Source organism: Delphinapterus leucas, chromosome 1 (genome assembly GCF_059928025.1).
Source record: "Delphinapterus leucas isolate spDelLeu-1000000601 "Yukka" chromosome 1, BTC_Dleu_Yukka2, whole genome shotgun sequence".
In the NCBI taxonomy this organism is placed as follows: Eukaryota; Metazoa; Chordata; class Mammalia; order Artiodactyla; family Monodontidae; genus Delphinapterus; species Delphinapterus leucas.
Genome location: NC_143129.1, coordinates 116321567 through 116337154, shown reverse-complemented (window position 1 = coordinate 116337154; position 15588 = coordinate 116321567). Strand labels below are relative to the sequence as shown.

General features: G+C 40.5%; 1 pseudogene; it reads left to right on the top strand.

The window, feature by feature from the left end:
• The first annotated feature begins 4339 nt into the window (after positions 1-4339).
• Positions 4340-5619, top strand: LOC111178308 (large ribosomal subunit protein uL11 pseudogene; annotated as a pseudogene).
• The last annotated feature ends 9969 nt before the right edge of the window (positions 5620-15588 follow it).

Here is a 15588-nt window from a genome sequence, read left to right as displayed (position 1 = left end):
GATCTAGTGAAGACCATTGCTTTTCAGGGCCTGTATGCTCTAACAGATGAGAAGAGGGGCTGGGTCACCTCTCTTAATGGCCTCACTTTCATTAATTCTGTGTTCTGGCCAGGATTGTCTTTCCAGGGGTGGCAGGGTGAAGAAACAAAGTCTTGCTGGATTCTGTACGAGGAACTTTCATATCCGTAGCCTCATTTTATTCACAAGATCAATTTAAACCTGTTTGTAATTAACTACAAAATGGTATAGGACAAATTCCAAGGGCCATGAGACTTTAGAATCCTCGCTGAGGGCTGGAGTGGTCAGGGAGTACTCAATGGAGAAGAGGGAACTGGAGTAGGGCCTTGGGGCGACCCTGACTCTGCACGCCTAGCAGTAAGCAGAGACCACACCACTAGGTCTGCTTCCGGGTCTAAAAGGTGGCCTTACACTTAGCTGGGCTTGGCTCCTCTAGCTATCTGAGTGAACCTCTGCATCATGCTGCATTTCCAAAGATGATTTCATTTCTGGCCAGTCCCTTTGGATTTGGGCCAGTAGTGGTTCAGCTTGAAACGACAGTCCTGTGCCATTTATAAAGTGTTGGCTGAGTCTGCAGAAAAAGCAGACCACTGTGGTTCCCCCTTCCTCCCACCTCCACCCAGGTGAAGATTCTCAGAAAGCTATCCCTCCTCATTACCCGCCCTGCCTCCCTGCCCTACCCCACCTCCCATGCCCCACCACCATACACAAACACACAGAACTGCGGCCAAAATGCTTGATCATCTTCTAGGTGGTTCGCTCTTAGTGCTTTAGATTTTGTCTGGTCTGCTGAATGTTTTGCTCTACGATTTCTTTAGAAAGTGTTTTTTGTTTGTTTGGTTGGTTGTTTTGGGGGTTTTGTTTTTGTTTTTTCTGAACCTGATGACTTTTACCAAGCTAACTCTTTGGTTTCCAACTCTCCATTTGTCCCAAAATTGATTTATTGATTTAAAAATATTTCATATAAAACTTGATTGTGCATAAGTCACTCCAACAGTTAATAAGGTGCTATCACAGAAAAGTGATGAGGTACCAACCAGAGTAGTTCTCAAACCCTGTATTTCCAAAAGAGAAGCATACCTCCTTTAGGAAATGCAATGAACATTCATGCAAACATACACACATGCACACACACAGAAATGCTGCACAAAGCTTACCTTGCTGACTACAGTGGCCTCTAAACCTTTCTCATACGGAACAATTTGGTTTAGTCTACTCTTCTAAGCTGGCAGATTTAAACCCCAAGCATTGAGCGGACAGCAAAAGACCCTACAAGGAAGTAGGGGGACTATAAATGACTCAAAATGGTTTTTTAGTTATACTGAAATCTATGTAAAAACCACAGAGCACAAAGATCCAGCATTAACTTGAAGAGCTGTGATATAATTCTGCACCAAAGCACCCTTTTATTTCACATAGTCTTAGCTTCCCTGCTCTTATTTAAAAATTTCCTTAACAGTTTAATGAATATTTATTGAATGATTACTGTGTGAGAGATTGAGAGATTTTAGACTGCTGCTCATAACAGGAACTCAGAGTTTCCCAGAAACACAGAAGAATCCATTGACACTTGAGTCTGACTGCCTGGGCTGAAATACTGGCTGGGCCACCTGGGTCCATGTTGACATCACTGAACTCCCAAACCCACCTTTCCTCCTCTGGGCATTCTGTTTAGTAAACAATAAATGCTTCATGGTCTAAGTGACTTCTAGTTAGGTTGTTTGATAATTGCAGCCAAAAGCATCCTGATAATACATTGAAAAAAGAACTTTCATGAAGTGACCTGATGGTGTGATATTTCATTTTACTGGCACAAATATACTCAAGTGCCACATGTGGAAACAGTCAAGTGAGCAAAAAAGTCAGTGAAAAATGAAGTATAGGAGTTATTTACAGAGGACTGAATGGAATAATTAAATGAGAAGCAGGGAAAATGCGGGACTGTGTCTATGCTTTGAATTATAAATATGTATCTTAGATATTAACATTTTTCTAAGTTATATTTTCTTTCTTTCTTTACTAATTTAACTAGGCCAGAAAAATTAAGACACATTGATAAATATAACTTTGCACAAAATGATTTGCTTTTTTGAAAATTTCAGACCACAGCACTGTTTTCTGGCTAGTACTTGCTTTATGTTATAGGTATATTATAGGTATATGTTTCCCTGCTCTATATATTATAGGTATATAGGTAACCTATATATAGGTTATGTTATTGGTATATTCCAGCAAAAGTCATGTGTAAATAATGCATTTAGAAATCAAGTCATAGGGCTTCCCTGGTGGCGCAGTGGTTGAGAATCCGCCTGCCTATGCGGGGGACACGGGTTCGTGCCCCGGTCCGGGAGGATACCACATGCCGCGGAGCGGCTGGGCCCGTGAGCCGTGGCCGCTGAGCCTGCGCGTCCGGGGCCTGTGCTCCGCGGCGGGAGAGGCCACAGCAGTGAGAGGCCCGTGTACCGCAAAAAAAATAAGAAATCAAGTCATAATCTGAATGTACTAGTGAAACTAGATGTTTAAAATTACGATAAATCTATTTGCATGATGAATGACACCTTCGTAGAACAAATAATCTCATTATTTGTCCATTCTATAAGATTATATTTTAATATGTTGGATTTTCTTAAAAGAGTTTCACCTTTCCTTATTTAAAACCCAGACTTTTGGGTAACTATTTTAATGAAGAGTTTTCTGTAATATGAGTCTCAGTAGAGGTGGCTGAGGTGTTGCAATCAACAAAACAGTTCTTATCTTTTTATTCTGCAACTGGCAATTCAATTTTATCTTAGTAATAAATTTCCATGTCATTTCATTATTTCTATTTCACTAGGCAAAGTTTCTCTTTCTGCCTTCTCAGGGAAGAAGAAATCTGAAGGCTTGATTTCTGGTGGATTTTATTTCCTGCTTTGTAAACCTCTATCAATGATGTCATCAAATAATTGTTCAACTTGAAATATAGTGGAATACAATCCTCTACATACTGGGTAAAACACCCACATAAAAGTTCAGAGTTGAAAAACTTAGATATCAATTAAAATACGGCATTGATTTAAAGTAACTGCTTAAGACTTAACAATCGTGTGTGAATCTGCCTGTCCCTTTAAAAAGAAAAGCAATTGCGTCCTGGTTGCTGAGCTTTCTTGGATTTATTTTATCTTAGCAGCTGTTCCTAAAGTCGATGTTATTCAAATGAGGGTTTTCAAGCTCTTTGTTGTGTTTTTCACAACTTATGGTATATGCTATCAAACGTAAGACTCAAATTTAGAATGGGGTAGGGGTAGGGACAATTAGAAATACTGGAGAAATAAAATAATATTGAAAATAACCTTTAATTTTCATTTAACAAAGATAGGACTGTTGAACATGATCTGCCTGAAGCCCCAAACAGTAGCAAGGCAAAACCCCTGAACCTCTAAGCACCAAAAGTGGTTGATATATTTAGTAATTAGTTTATGTGTAGGGGGAGGGAACGTCTTAAATGGAAATAATGGCACTTTCTGTGATTATAGAAGATGAGGAAAGAACACATCAAACATTTTTCTTGCCTCTCCAAAGTAAGCATATTATAAATTTTGCCTAACATAGGCTACCCTTTGACCTAGAAAGAATAACTACAACTCCTACACCTTCTGTTCCATTTATTTTTGTTGCTTTTTGCTTTTTTCTTTTTTAAGAGGCAGCATAGCTTGATCATTAAGCATGCAAACTGGGCAAGGATCTTGGCTCTGCCCCATTCTTGCTGTGGGTACTTATAGTTTTCATTTAATTTACAAATTAAATGGGTTAGCTTTGCTAACAGCAAAGTATATATGGAATGTTAACTTATTTGGGAGTTAGTCATATATAACATTTTTAGTCATATGTAATCATTTCCTAGTATTAATGTTAATGATTTATTGAGCGATTATTATTTGTCCACCAGTGTTCTAAGTGCTTTACATATTAATTCATTTAATCCTCACAACAACGCTATGAGGTAGGTATCATTATTGCTTTTCTTTCTAGACTAGGAATTAAGAAGGCAGAGGTTATTTTGCCCAAAAATACCCAGCTAGTAAATTTCAGAGTTAGGGTTTACAGAGCTCTTCTCTTAACCACCATGTCATTCCCAGCCTATTTAGGACTGCCTTAATCTTTCTTGCTCTCCAATCATTTTTGTTCAAATGTCTGCCGATTAGTGAACAGAAATCTTCAAACTGGGATAACCACATTCTGCCCGTGTACATGAAGACTCTGTAGTGCTACACAGCATGGATAGCTTTAAGGGGATCACTTCCACATTCTCAACTTTCATTTCTACACTTTCCTAAAATTTATCTGCCTGAGACCATGCTTGCAGCCTCTTTTCCATCCCTTTTTTACAATCGCCATTTTTCCACTTAAAAAAAGAAAGTCATTCCTCTCACAAATTCCACATCGTAGCATGGTGCATTCAACCCAGGTGCACAAAACATGGAAAATTAGAAGCCGGTGTTAGTGTTGAGAAAGGGAATGACTATGATGACTGGGGAACAAAAGTGTCACCTGCTAGTGCACTAAAAAATTTTTAAATGGCTTTCATTCAGATTCGGCTTGAAGGAGGCCAAGGTGCAATTTTCTTTGGTCCTCTGAAATCCGGGTTTATCTGACACCAGCCACCTCACCATGTTGCCTAAGTCTGAGCCCAAGGAGATCAAATTTGTATACCTGAGGTGCACCAGTGGGGAAGTCTGTGCCACGTCTCCCCTGGCCCCCAAGATTGGCCGCCTGGGTCTGTCTCCAAAAACGGTTGGTGATAACATTTCCAAGGCAACTGGGGATTGGAAGGGTCTGAGGACTACAGTGAAACTGACCATTCAGAACACACAGGCCCAGACTGAGGTGGTACCTGTGTCTCAGTCCTGATCATCGAAGCCTTCAAGGAACAACCGAAAGACAGAAAGAAGCAGAAAAACATTAAGCACAGTGGAACATCACTTTTGATGAGATCGTCAACATTGCCCAGCAGATGAGACACCAATCTTTAGCTAGAGAATACTCTGGAACCATTAAATAGATCCTGGGGACGGCCAGGTCTGTGGTCTCTGATGTGGATTGCCGTCATCCTCATGACATCATAGATGAATGACAACAACAGTGGTGTGGTGGAATGCCCAGCTAGTTAAGAACTGCAAAGGACCATAATTCAATAAAGGGTCATTTAACAAGCAATGGGAAGAAAAAAGAGTTTAAATGAGAGGTCATCACATGGGTTTTGGCATATAATTGAAAGGAGTTAAAGGAGTTGAGTAACACGGCTACAGCAGAAACCTTACATTCCCATCTACTTATTTTGTGAACAAAATGCTTCAGCATTTATAAGAACCTTGTCAAACGCATGAATAGAATTGGGATGGAACTCAATCTCACTCTATAATATTCATCCGCAAATCCACTGGAAAAGAAAAAGTCCCCTCCATTTTGTTAACAGATGCATTTTCAATAAAATCTTATTTTTATGTTAAAAATGGTTGTCAATTTGTAATACAGCCACTGATCAACAGTGTACTACTAATAATTTTAGTAATAACTCCATCCAGAGACATAACTCCTAGGACCTTAGAGTTACTGGAAAGTAAAATTAGGTAAGTATGTAGTTGAAAAGAATGATGTAATGATCAATACAAATTTTTCAAGCATGAAAATATGCAATAAGATAGCATTCTGTGGGAGAAATGGAAATGTGGAAATGAAATGAAAATGAAAATATGAGTTCAAGAAGAAGAAGGAACAATGTAACTTTCCTGGCTGTTAAAGAAGAGCTAGGTTACATATATTTAAAATTAATAATGTTGGGCTTCCCTGCTGGCGCAGTGGTTGAGAGTCCGCCTGCCGATGCAGGGGACGCGGGCTCGTGCCCTGGTCCGGGAAGATCCCACATGCCGCGGAGCGGCTGGGCCCGTGAGCCACGGCCGCTGAGCCTGCGCGTCCGGAGCCTGTGCTCCGCAACGGGAGAGGCCACAACAGTGAGAGGCCCGCGTACCGCAAAAAAAAAAAAAAAAATGTTGGGTAAAAAAGTGCCATGGGATTTAGATTCCTTGGGGTAACTTTTAAAAAGTGACCTAACAGCTTTATTTTAAAATATCATGAATTGCATGCAATACTCTGGAAATGATACTCTTTGCAAACTTATGTTGAAAAATTATAGGTGGCAACATAAAAATATGGGAAGGATGCAAGTTTTTCAGAATTCTTTCAGGGAGTTATGTGAGCAAAGAGTTTGAAGACCACTGATCTTGAAGCCCACAGCAGACCTCCCCAGGGTACTTAAAATCTGGCTCAAGTAATCGTTAACGCTACCACTTTACACATTAAAAACATGGCTGCTGTGTAAAATGAAATGCCCTTGGTCACTGCCCTGGATATTCAGCAAATGCTAACAAATGAGAACTGAATACATCACTTTGAGTTGACCCAGGCACTTTTCCCTGTGCTATTCTAGCATCTCTACAGAGAGCTACTGTGTGTAGCTATGTCCACCGCACTGTGTGTGTTTCAGGAAAACAATAAAACGAAACACAGCTTTTAAGATAAACAAATGTGCCACAAGATTTTCCTGTGATTTCTCTGCAATATAAGCCTAGTCTATGAGGTCCTTAGAATACATGTTTTCCAAACCCAAATTTAGGACCCATGATCTGATATGTGAAAGTATCCTTTGGAGGTTAACTGGGCAGCTTTCTGGAAATCAGAAATTTCTTGAAAATCCAGAAACTCAGGTCAAAATAAGTAAGTATAATCCACATCACATCAGCTGTCCCAACGTGAAAGTTTTATAACTTATTCTAATGTCAAACTTGGACTCTAGAAAGCTTGGATTCTCATTTTATTCTGCTACCAATCCTTAATAAATCACCTCTCTGGGCCTCATTTTCTTCATCTGTAAAAGAAGCAGAATTGCTTGCCTATCTTTTCTTTCCCTTCTGTGCAGAAGATTTTTTTTCATTCATTAATTCAACAGGCCTTTACTGAGCACCTGCCATGTACTAGATTCAAAGGTGAATGAGACAAAGTAAGTCCCTTCCCTCAAGGTGCTTCCAGGCTATGAGGACATTAAGACTGTTAACTTGTCTACAGATAATTACAACATAGACTGATAAATGCTGTAATAGAGTAATGTGGAAGGCATGATGATGCCTCAGTGGATGGAAGCGTCAAGTTAGTGAAGACTTCATGGAGGATGAAACACTGAAATGTATCTCTTTTTTTGGTCCATTTGATGCTTTAAAAATTTTTAAATTTTCATTACTTTTAAAGATGTGGTAATACATCCATATAATATAAAATTCAAAATGTATAAAAGGGCATGCTCTGAAAAGTTCCCCTTTACGGTCCCCTCTCCAGGCCCGGTTTTCTTCTCAGAACAATCAGGACTACCAATTTCTTGTATATTCTTCCAAAGATTTGAATTATAGCTTAAAAGAATGAGTGCAAGATAATCGAGTGAAAAAGAGATGGAGCCCTGAGACAAAGGGGCACAGCAAGAGCTTGTGGTGGAGTCGGGGCCCTTGAGGGTGATGGGCAGGACAGGGCAGCTCTTTGAGGGCCCTTCCCATGCTAAGGAGTTTGGATTTGATCAGAACTGATGAGAAACTAAGGCAGGATAGAATCAATAAGGATTGGAAAGGAGACCAACACAAGTTACTAAGGAAAAAGGATGAACAGCATTATTGGATCAGTTGAATTCCAATGGATTTAATTCCTGTTCTCACCTAAGAATTGCCTGAGTCAAGTTCTAAGAATAATTAGAATTAATTATTCCCTCTACTGAAGCAGCCACCAGGGAACCCCATCTTGTCTTAGATGTTTATCTCAGTGACCTCAAGATATCCGTGCTTCCCAGGTCAAATTTCATCACTCAGATCCTTATCCCCATACTGGTTTGTCATCAGAAAAATCCCCTGTATCCACACTCTTCTCTGAACAGTGCCTTCACTTTCTAGTTCTGAGAGAAACCTGGCTTTCCCCTGAGGACACTGAATTCCCTGCAGCCCTCATGAGTGGTGGCCAGTTCTCTCTCACCTATCATGCACCACTGGGTCAGAAGGTAATCCAGGTTCTTGTCTCACTCCTCGTGGCCACTTCCAAGCCACTGTCTCTTTCTTGCCCTCCCGATCAGCTGCTTTGAAGCTCATGCTATCAGACTGCCCCTCCAGACCTTCTTGCTGTGCCTCCTCCTGTCTTCCCCGTCACTCCCACACATTCCTTGGAGATTTCAACACCAGGTTTACTGTGTTTCTCTCCTCCAGTCTCCTGTCATTATTCTTGGTGATTTCAATGTCTTCATGGCTGGTCCATCCAACCTCATGGCCTCTGTATTCCTCAATCCCTTTACTTCCAGTGATCTTTTCTTCTGCCACTTCAGCCACCAGCCCCCACTGTTATCCTTAGTTCTCGTCATTTATAATAGCTGCATCCCCTCAATTATCTCAGTGTCAAGCATTTTACTTCTACATCCAGCTCATGCCCGAAGCTCAAAAAACTCTTCTACTCCACCAGGCACTTTGTTCATCTGACCCTACTGCCTTTTCACTGTTTATTTCCATCCCCCAGGTCCTCATTCCCTCCTTACCTAACTTAGATTCCATGGTCCCGCATTATAATTACTCCTTTAAATCTGCTCTGACCTCTTTTGACCCTTTATTGCTTCCATTATATTATCCTAAAAAAAAATCCCAACTCTGGGAATAGTCCTGTCCCTACCTGCTCTGTTCCTGCCCTTAAAAATCTGAATGTACCTCAAGAAAAAAAAATGATTATGCTGACATCAGACCTTAAGTTGCCCCTTATTGCTGATTGACGATTCTTCTGCATATCCCTGGTCAATTTATTTGACTCTCCCAGGGCTATTTCATTCCTCAAAACTCCATCACCTTCCTCCTATTTCATCGACCATTCCTCGCAGACAAATGTAAGCAGCAGCAGAAACTCTCACCATCAAATCCTCCTGCTTCCTGCATCCGTCCCTTTAAACCCTCTTTTCCTTCTGTTGCAATGGATGAGCGGCTCAGCCTCCTGCCTACCGTCCCCTTCACTGGTGCACTGGATTCCAAGCCCTCCTACTCCCACGGTTGCCTCCCTGCTTTCCTATATGTTCAAATTTTTTTCTCTCTATTGAGTCATTCTCATTAATGAACAAACAATACTTTCAAAAAAAATCCCCTCCTTGACTTCATATCTCCTCCAACTACCACCTCATTCTTCTGCTTCCCTTTACAGAAAAAATCCTTAAAAGAATTGTCTGTGCTCAGTGTCTCCACATCTTTACCCCTTTCCTTTTTGAATCGGCTTCTAATCAGGCTTACATTCAATCACTGAAACCTTTGCCAAGGTCACATTACCAAATCAGACAGTCATTTGTTCATCCTCATCTTCTCACCTTTCTCAGCCTCTGGACAGCCTATAACACAGTTGAATCAATTTCTTCACTTGATTTCCATACTCCAACAATCTCCTTTTTCCCCCTCTTTCCTCTTCTCACTTGCCATTCTTCTTGGTTTGCCTTGCTTATCCTTCTTTTTCTGACCTTTAAATCATGGAGTATATAGTAGACACACTCTAAGGTGAACCCCCCAGTGAGTCACGCCTTATATAACACACTCCCCTTGGGTGTGGGTGGAACCTGTGTCTGGTTTTTAGCCAATAAAATATGCAACAGTGATAGCGCTTTGTAGACATAATTAAGGTCCCAAATCAGTTGATTTTGAGTTTTCTAAAAGGGAGGTTATCCTGACTGGGGCCTGGTTTAATCAGATGGAGGCCCTTAGAAGGTCAGAGATTCTCTTTCCTTCTGACCTTGAGAAAGCAAGTCACCATGAGCTCACAGAAATAAATTCTGCCAACAAGTTTAGGAAACACGAAGGACCTTTCCCCAGGTGAGCCTCTAATGAGAACACAGCCCAGCTGACACCCAGACTGCAGCCTGTGGCCCCATTTAGCCACGGCTGGACTCCTGACCCATAGGAAGTATGAGTTAGTAAACGTGTGTCGTTGTAAGTCTCTAAGTTTGAGTTAATTTGTTATTGTAGCAGTATAAAATGAATACGGTGTGTTTCAGGACTGAGTCCCCAGGCACTCTCCTTTTGAACTTGATATTGACAAATGGTTTCCATCTTCTCTACCTACCTCATTCTAGTGAGGGTCCTGACTGCAGAGACCTAAAGAAAACACATTACCCAAACCTCTCTTGAAGGTAAATCTTGGATGCAAATTAAAATCCACTAATTAGATATACTAGTGTGAGATCTGAAAGGAGAAATGAGGCACAGGTAATTCTTGCCACTGCTTTGACTATTTGCAAACATGGTTTGAGGATGACAGTGTCGAGTCTCTAGTTTGTGGATATTGTGAGGTAGTTGCAGTGGTAGCACTGACTGGACTCAGCTTTCCAGTATCTAAACACCAGTTTCCAGTTGTTAAGAGGAAGTTATGGTGACTGCAGAGACCAGAATCCACATCCCACGCTCTAGCCAATTGTGCAGTGATGGCAGCAACTCCTGATCCCAGTTTCCTGGTCCTTAACCTGCAGCTATGACTGTGTATTTTTCATCCATTCAACAAATACTATTGAGTTCCTACTAATGTGCCAGGTACTAATCTAGATGCTGAGAACACATCAGTAAACAAACGGACCAAATCACTTCCTTGATAGAGCTTACACTCTAGTGACTTCAGTAGTTTCAATGGAAGCCTCCTGATTCTCCACTTTCTTAATTGTGATAAGTTCAGGTCTTTGGGTGACTAGCAACCCACTGCTGATTTCTGGACTTGAGCTGCATGCAGGGATCCCTGTGTCATCTGTTGCCCATCCAAGTTTCAACCACAGTGATGCTTTCAGCCTACAGCACTTAGCTGTGGGGTAGTGGTGGCAGGCATTCTTTACCCTGTGTGCCTGCACCACTGGCACTCAGGGCAGTCACCCCATCTCCTTTTCAGGTTCCATACCATGTGTCATGCAGGGCTCTGGGGGTGGCCATGTCTCTCATCTGAGGGCTTTGAGATCGTTGCTCTGCAAAGCCACTGGAGCCTTTTGCTCATGTCCTCTCTTATTTCAATTGATATGGTGATGTTGTGCTCTTCTAAGTCAATCTTAAGCCATGCTACACAAGGGACATACACTCTTTGTGAAGATGGGATCACTATTACCTTCTCTCCCATGGGCCCACTGCCTATCCCTCAGTGGATGGAGGTATGTGGATGTAGGGATATGGTCAATATGGAAAGAGATCACATGCTTTGAATGGATTGATTGTGAGGGATTGTGGCCTAAAGAATTAAATAAATGATGTGGTTGGAAGATATACTGTTCTATGTTAATGCTATAACATTATAAATGGTAACTTTAATCGGAACAGAAAACAAATGATACATCACTGCACACTCTGGATAAGGCTTGCATTGTGGTCATCACCAGTGAAACAGAGTAACCACCTCTAAGAGAATCATTGGAAGCCAGTATTCATGAATGGCACCATGGATGGTGCATCCTCATGAGTAATGGTGAAACCAGCATTAAATAAATGATATTACAGAATTTTCAAGAATATCTGTATTCTTTCAATATAAATGAGATTCTAAAGAGCCATGGCAGTATGAGCAATAAGAATATTGCTACATTTTTACAAATGTTTATGATATTACTGAGGAACAGTGCATTTGACAATAAAGTTGAAGAGGAGATTCTTGAACAGAAGAGATGGTGTCTGGATACTACAAAGACTCTTCATATTAACTGGTTGGACAAAAAAACAAATACGAAGGTGCCTCTTCCTATCCAGTATTCTATTTTATTTTTATTTTTTTAAGCTTTATTGAAGTATAGTTGATTTACAACGTTGTGTTAATTTCTTCTGTACATCAAAGTGACTCAGTTAGACATATATGTGTGTATGTCTATATTCTTTTTCATATTCTTTTCCATTATGGTTTGTCGCAAGATACCGAATATAGTTCCCTGTGCTATACTATAGGACATTGTTGCTTATCCAGCCTATATATAATAGTTTGCCTCTGCTAATCCCAAACTCCCAATCCTTCCCTCCCCTACCCCCCACCCCTTGGCAACCACAAGTCTGTTCTCTATATCTGTGAGTCTCTTTTTGTTTCATAGATATGTTGATTTGTGTCGTATTCTAGATTCCACATATAAGTGATATCATATGGTATTTATCTTTTTCTTACTTCGCTCAGTACGATAATCTCTAGGTCCATCCATGTTGCTGCAAATGGCATTATTTCATTCTTTTTGATGGTGAGTAATATTCCATTGTATATATGTACCACATCTTCTTTATCCATTCATTTGTCAATGGACATTTGTTTCCATGTCTTGAATATTGTAAATAGTGCTGCTATGAACATAGGGGTTTTTTTGTTGTTGTTGTTTAAATTTTATTGAAGTATCGTTGATTTACAATGTTGTGTTAATTTCTTCTGTACAGCAAGGTGACTCGGTTATACATATGTATATATATATTCTTTTTCATATTCTTTTCTATTATGGTTTTTCACAGGATATTGAATATAGTTCCCTGTGCTGTACAGTAGGAACTTGTTGTTTATCCATCTACCCAGTATTCTAAATCTTCAGCAATAAATACTATACCTTGAATGGGCCCAAGAATTTTGTAATACAGTTTTGGATCAAATTGTTTATATAGACAGGGGTTTTATAAAAAATCTCTTTCTTTACTCTCTGCACTTACTTTTGCCTCCTTCAGTATATTTGACCTCATTCTATCCTACTGAGGACAAGATTTCTCCATGAGGTAGGGAACATGAATAGAGGCAGCTCTTGGGTTACCTACTATTGCTTTTATTTTTTTAAATTTATTTATTTATTTATTTATTTATGGCTGATTTGGGTCTTCGTTGCTGTGCACGGGCTTTCTCTAGTTGCGGCAAGCGGGGGCTACTCTTCATTGAGGTGTGCGGGCTTCTCATTGCGGTGGCTTCTCTTGTTGTGGAGCAGGGGCTCTAGGGTGCGTGGGCTTCAGCAGTTGTTTCACGTGGGCTCAGTAGTTGTGGCTCACAAGCTCTGGAGCGTAGGCTCAGTAGTTGTGGCCCTCAGCCTTAGTTGCTCCGCGGCATGTGGGATCTTCCCGGACCAGGGCTCGAACCTGTGTCCCCTACATTGGCAGGCAGATTCTTAACCACTGTGTCACCAGGGACGCCCATGTTTTTTTTTATTAATTAATTAATTTATTTTTGGCTGTGTTGGGTGTTCACCTACTATTGCTTTTTTACCAGAGAGAGATGAAAATGGTATCTATTCCAGAGAATTCTCTGAGGAGACTTTGTTTCAGCGTGGGTGATGTGCCCGCTCCTTGAACCAATCACTGTGTCCTGAGAAATGTGGTCAAATAGCTTAGCCTGGATCACCTACTAACATCCTCTGCCAAAGGCAGCGTGACCGTGATTGGCAGTCCCACTGGAACCACACAGGGTAAAGGAGGAGCAGTTAAGGAGCTGGTGCTCTTACCAAAGAAAAAGGGATGCAGGATAAATGTAAACAACAGATACCCTAATAAAGTTCCTAAGGTGCAACAGGAACCTGGAAAAGTGGGTGGCAGACAAATCCTAGAAAGCATGATTGCAGTATAATTTAGATTACAGTTCATTCCATAATCAAAATGGAGTCGGTGAAATAAATTTCAATGCCTTGTCAGATCATCTATAAAATATAAATAATAAAAAATAAAATAATATTTTTATAAACTAATATTAAGCAAAGGCCCTATAAAGTAAAACTTAGGAAAAGACAAACAGAATCTAACTTATATGTTGCAAATTGGCAACACATGGGACACACCCAAATCAGAGCAAGACAATTAATATCCTTTACTTATCATTTTCATAAGAAATAAAGTTTTAAATTTAGAGCACTTTAAATTTAACACACTTTTTGCAAATCTAGAATAGGAAATAAAAAACATGAACACATTTTAAGATATTCAAACAAAAATAGCCTTAAGAAACAAAAATAAGCATTGGAAGTTTTATCTGTAAAGAAAGTTTTGCTATCTCATTTGTTTAGTGTAAGGATAATTGTTGATAAAATTTCCACTTTTCTCAACTATACAAAACAAAGCCAAACAAACAGAATAAAACAGGAAGAAAACCCTGCTGGAGGTTTTGAGACACTAAAGTCCTCAGAACTGCTGTTCGCATATATGAAATATGAACTATTTATAATCCCAACATTTTCAGAATTCGACATATTTAAATGCTGCTACCTGATTTTACAAGCCAAGAGATTTAAAGCTAGAACTGCAAGCAATATGGATAGAATAGTCAAACCCAGACCAGATGGCTCTTTAATGCTTTTGAAGTAGGCTGGTGGCAACATGGTGTTATCTGAGGACCCAAAAAAAGCACTTCAAAAATATCTCCCTTATCTAAGAGGTTTGGTGCCTGAAACTCCACCTTTAGCAATTGGAGAAGGTAGAGGACCTATGATGCTTTTGCCTGACATCACCGAGTCCTCCTTCTGGTAACAACATCCTGATTTCCTTAGAAAACACCCCTTCCCAGCTCTCCTTGAGGCATTGAAGTGGCATTGATTCCGACCCCAAATTTGAAGGTGGGCATGAGACCTCGCCTTGACCAAGCAGAGTACTGCATCCCTTTGGCCACAGTAATTGGTAAGGGACAGACATATAACTCAATGAGATTCATTCGTGGGATTTTGGGTGGAGAGACTGAGAAAGAGACAGTGCTCCTTCCCCTGGGATGCTGGCAGTGAAAGTGTTATATGCCTGTGTGCTGAGGGCCATTCCCCCTTCTCTTCCTCACCTCCCCCGCCCTCTCACTAACCACCCAACATGGTGCTGGGATTGGGCAATGCCTTTGCAGGCTCCTGGCCAGGCCCTCAGAGCCGAGCAACACTGCTCCCCGTTGACATTTTCTAGCTCTTTGAGATACCCCAGGGTGATTCATTGACATCTAGAAAGAACTTATTTCCATGTTTCCCAGATAAATCCCAGAAGACATGTTAACCTATGTAAATGCATGGTATTAATATTACTGCTAATCCTCATGGGAGGGGGAAAAATGGACAGATCTCCATTTGTAAGGAATCACTTGAATTTTCTTCTCTGGATCTGGCCTCTTGTAAAGGAGCTGGATGAACATTCAAGTTTTCTAATTTAAAACGTAGAATATAAATATTGAGTTTACTATATATACAGTAAAGATGCCCTAGATATTGTAAAGGTCTTAGCGTGCTACAGTCATCAATGACCTCTGAAATGGCTCCATTCTCTTCTGCTCCTGGAAGTCTTCCATGGTGACTAGCAGAGTGCCAAAAATGAGGGGAAAGACATGGTAAGATTATTCCTCTAAAGATATTTCACTTCTCTCTCATTTCCAAATCTGGCAAGGTTTCAGAAGAAACCATCCACAGAGTGAGGGGACGTGGCTTAGCAATAGGACTGTCCTAGAAAAGGTTTAGGAGTAGACTGACCTGAGTTTGTACATGTGTTCTGCTACCTTCATTCCCAACCTTCCTCCAAAATCACTTACTGTCTGCCTACAGGGAGACAGAGGGAC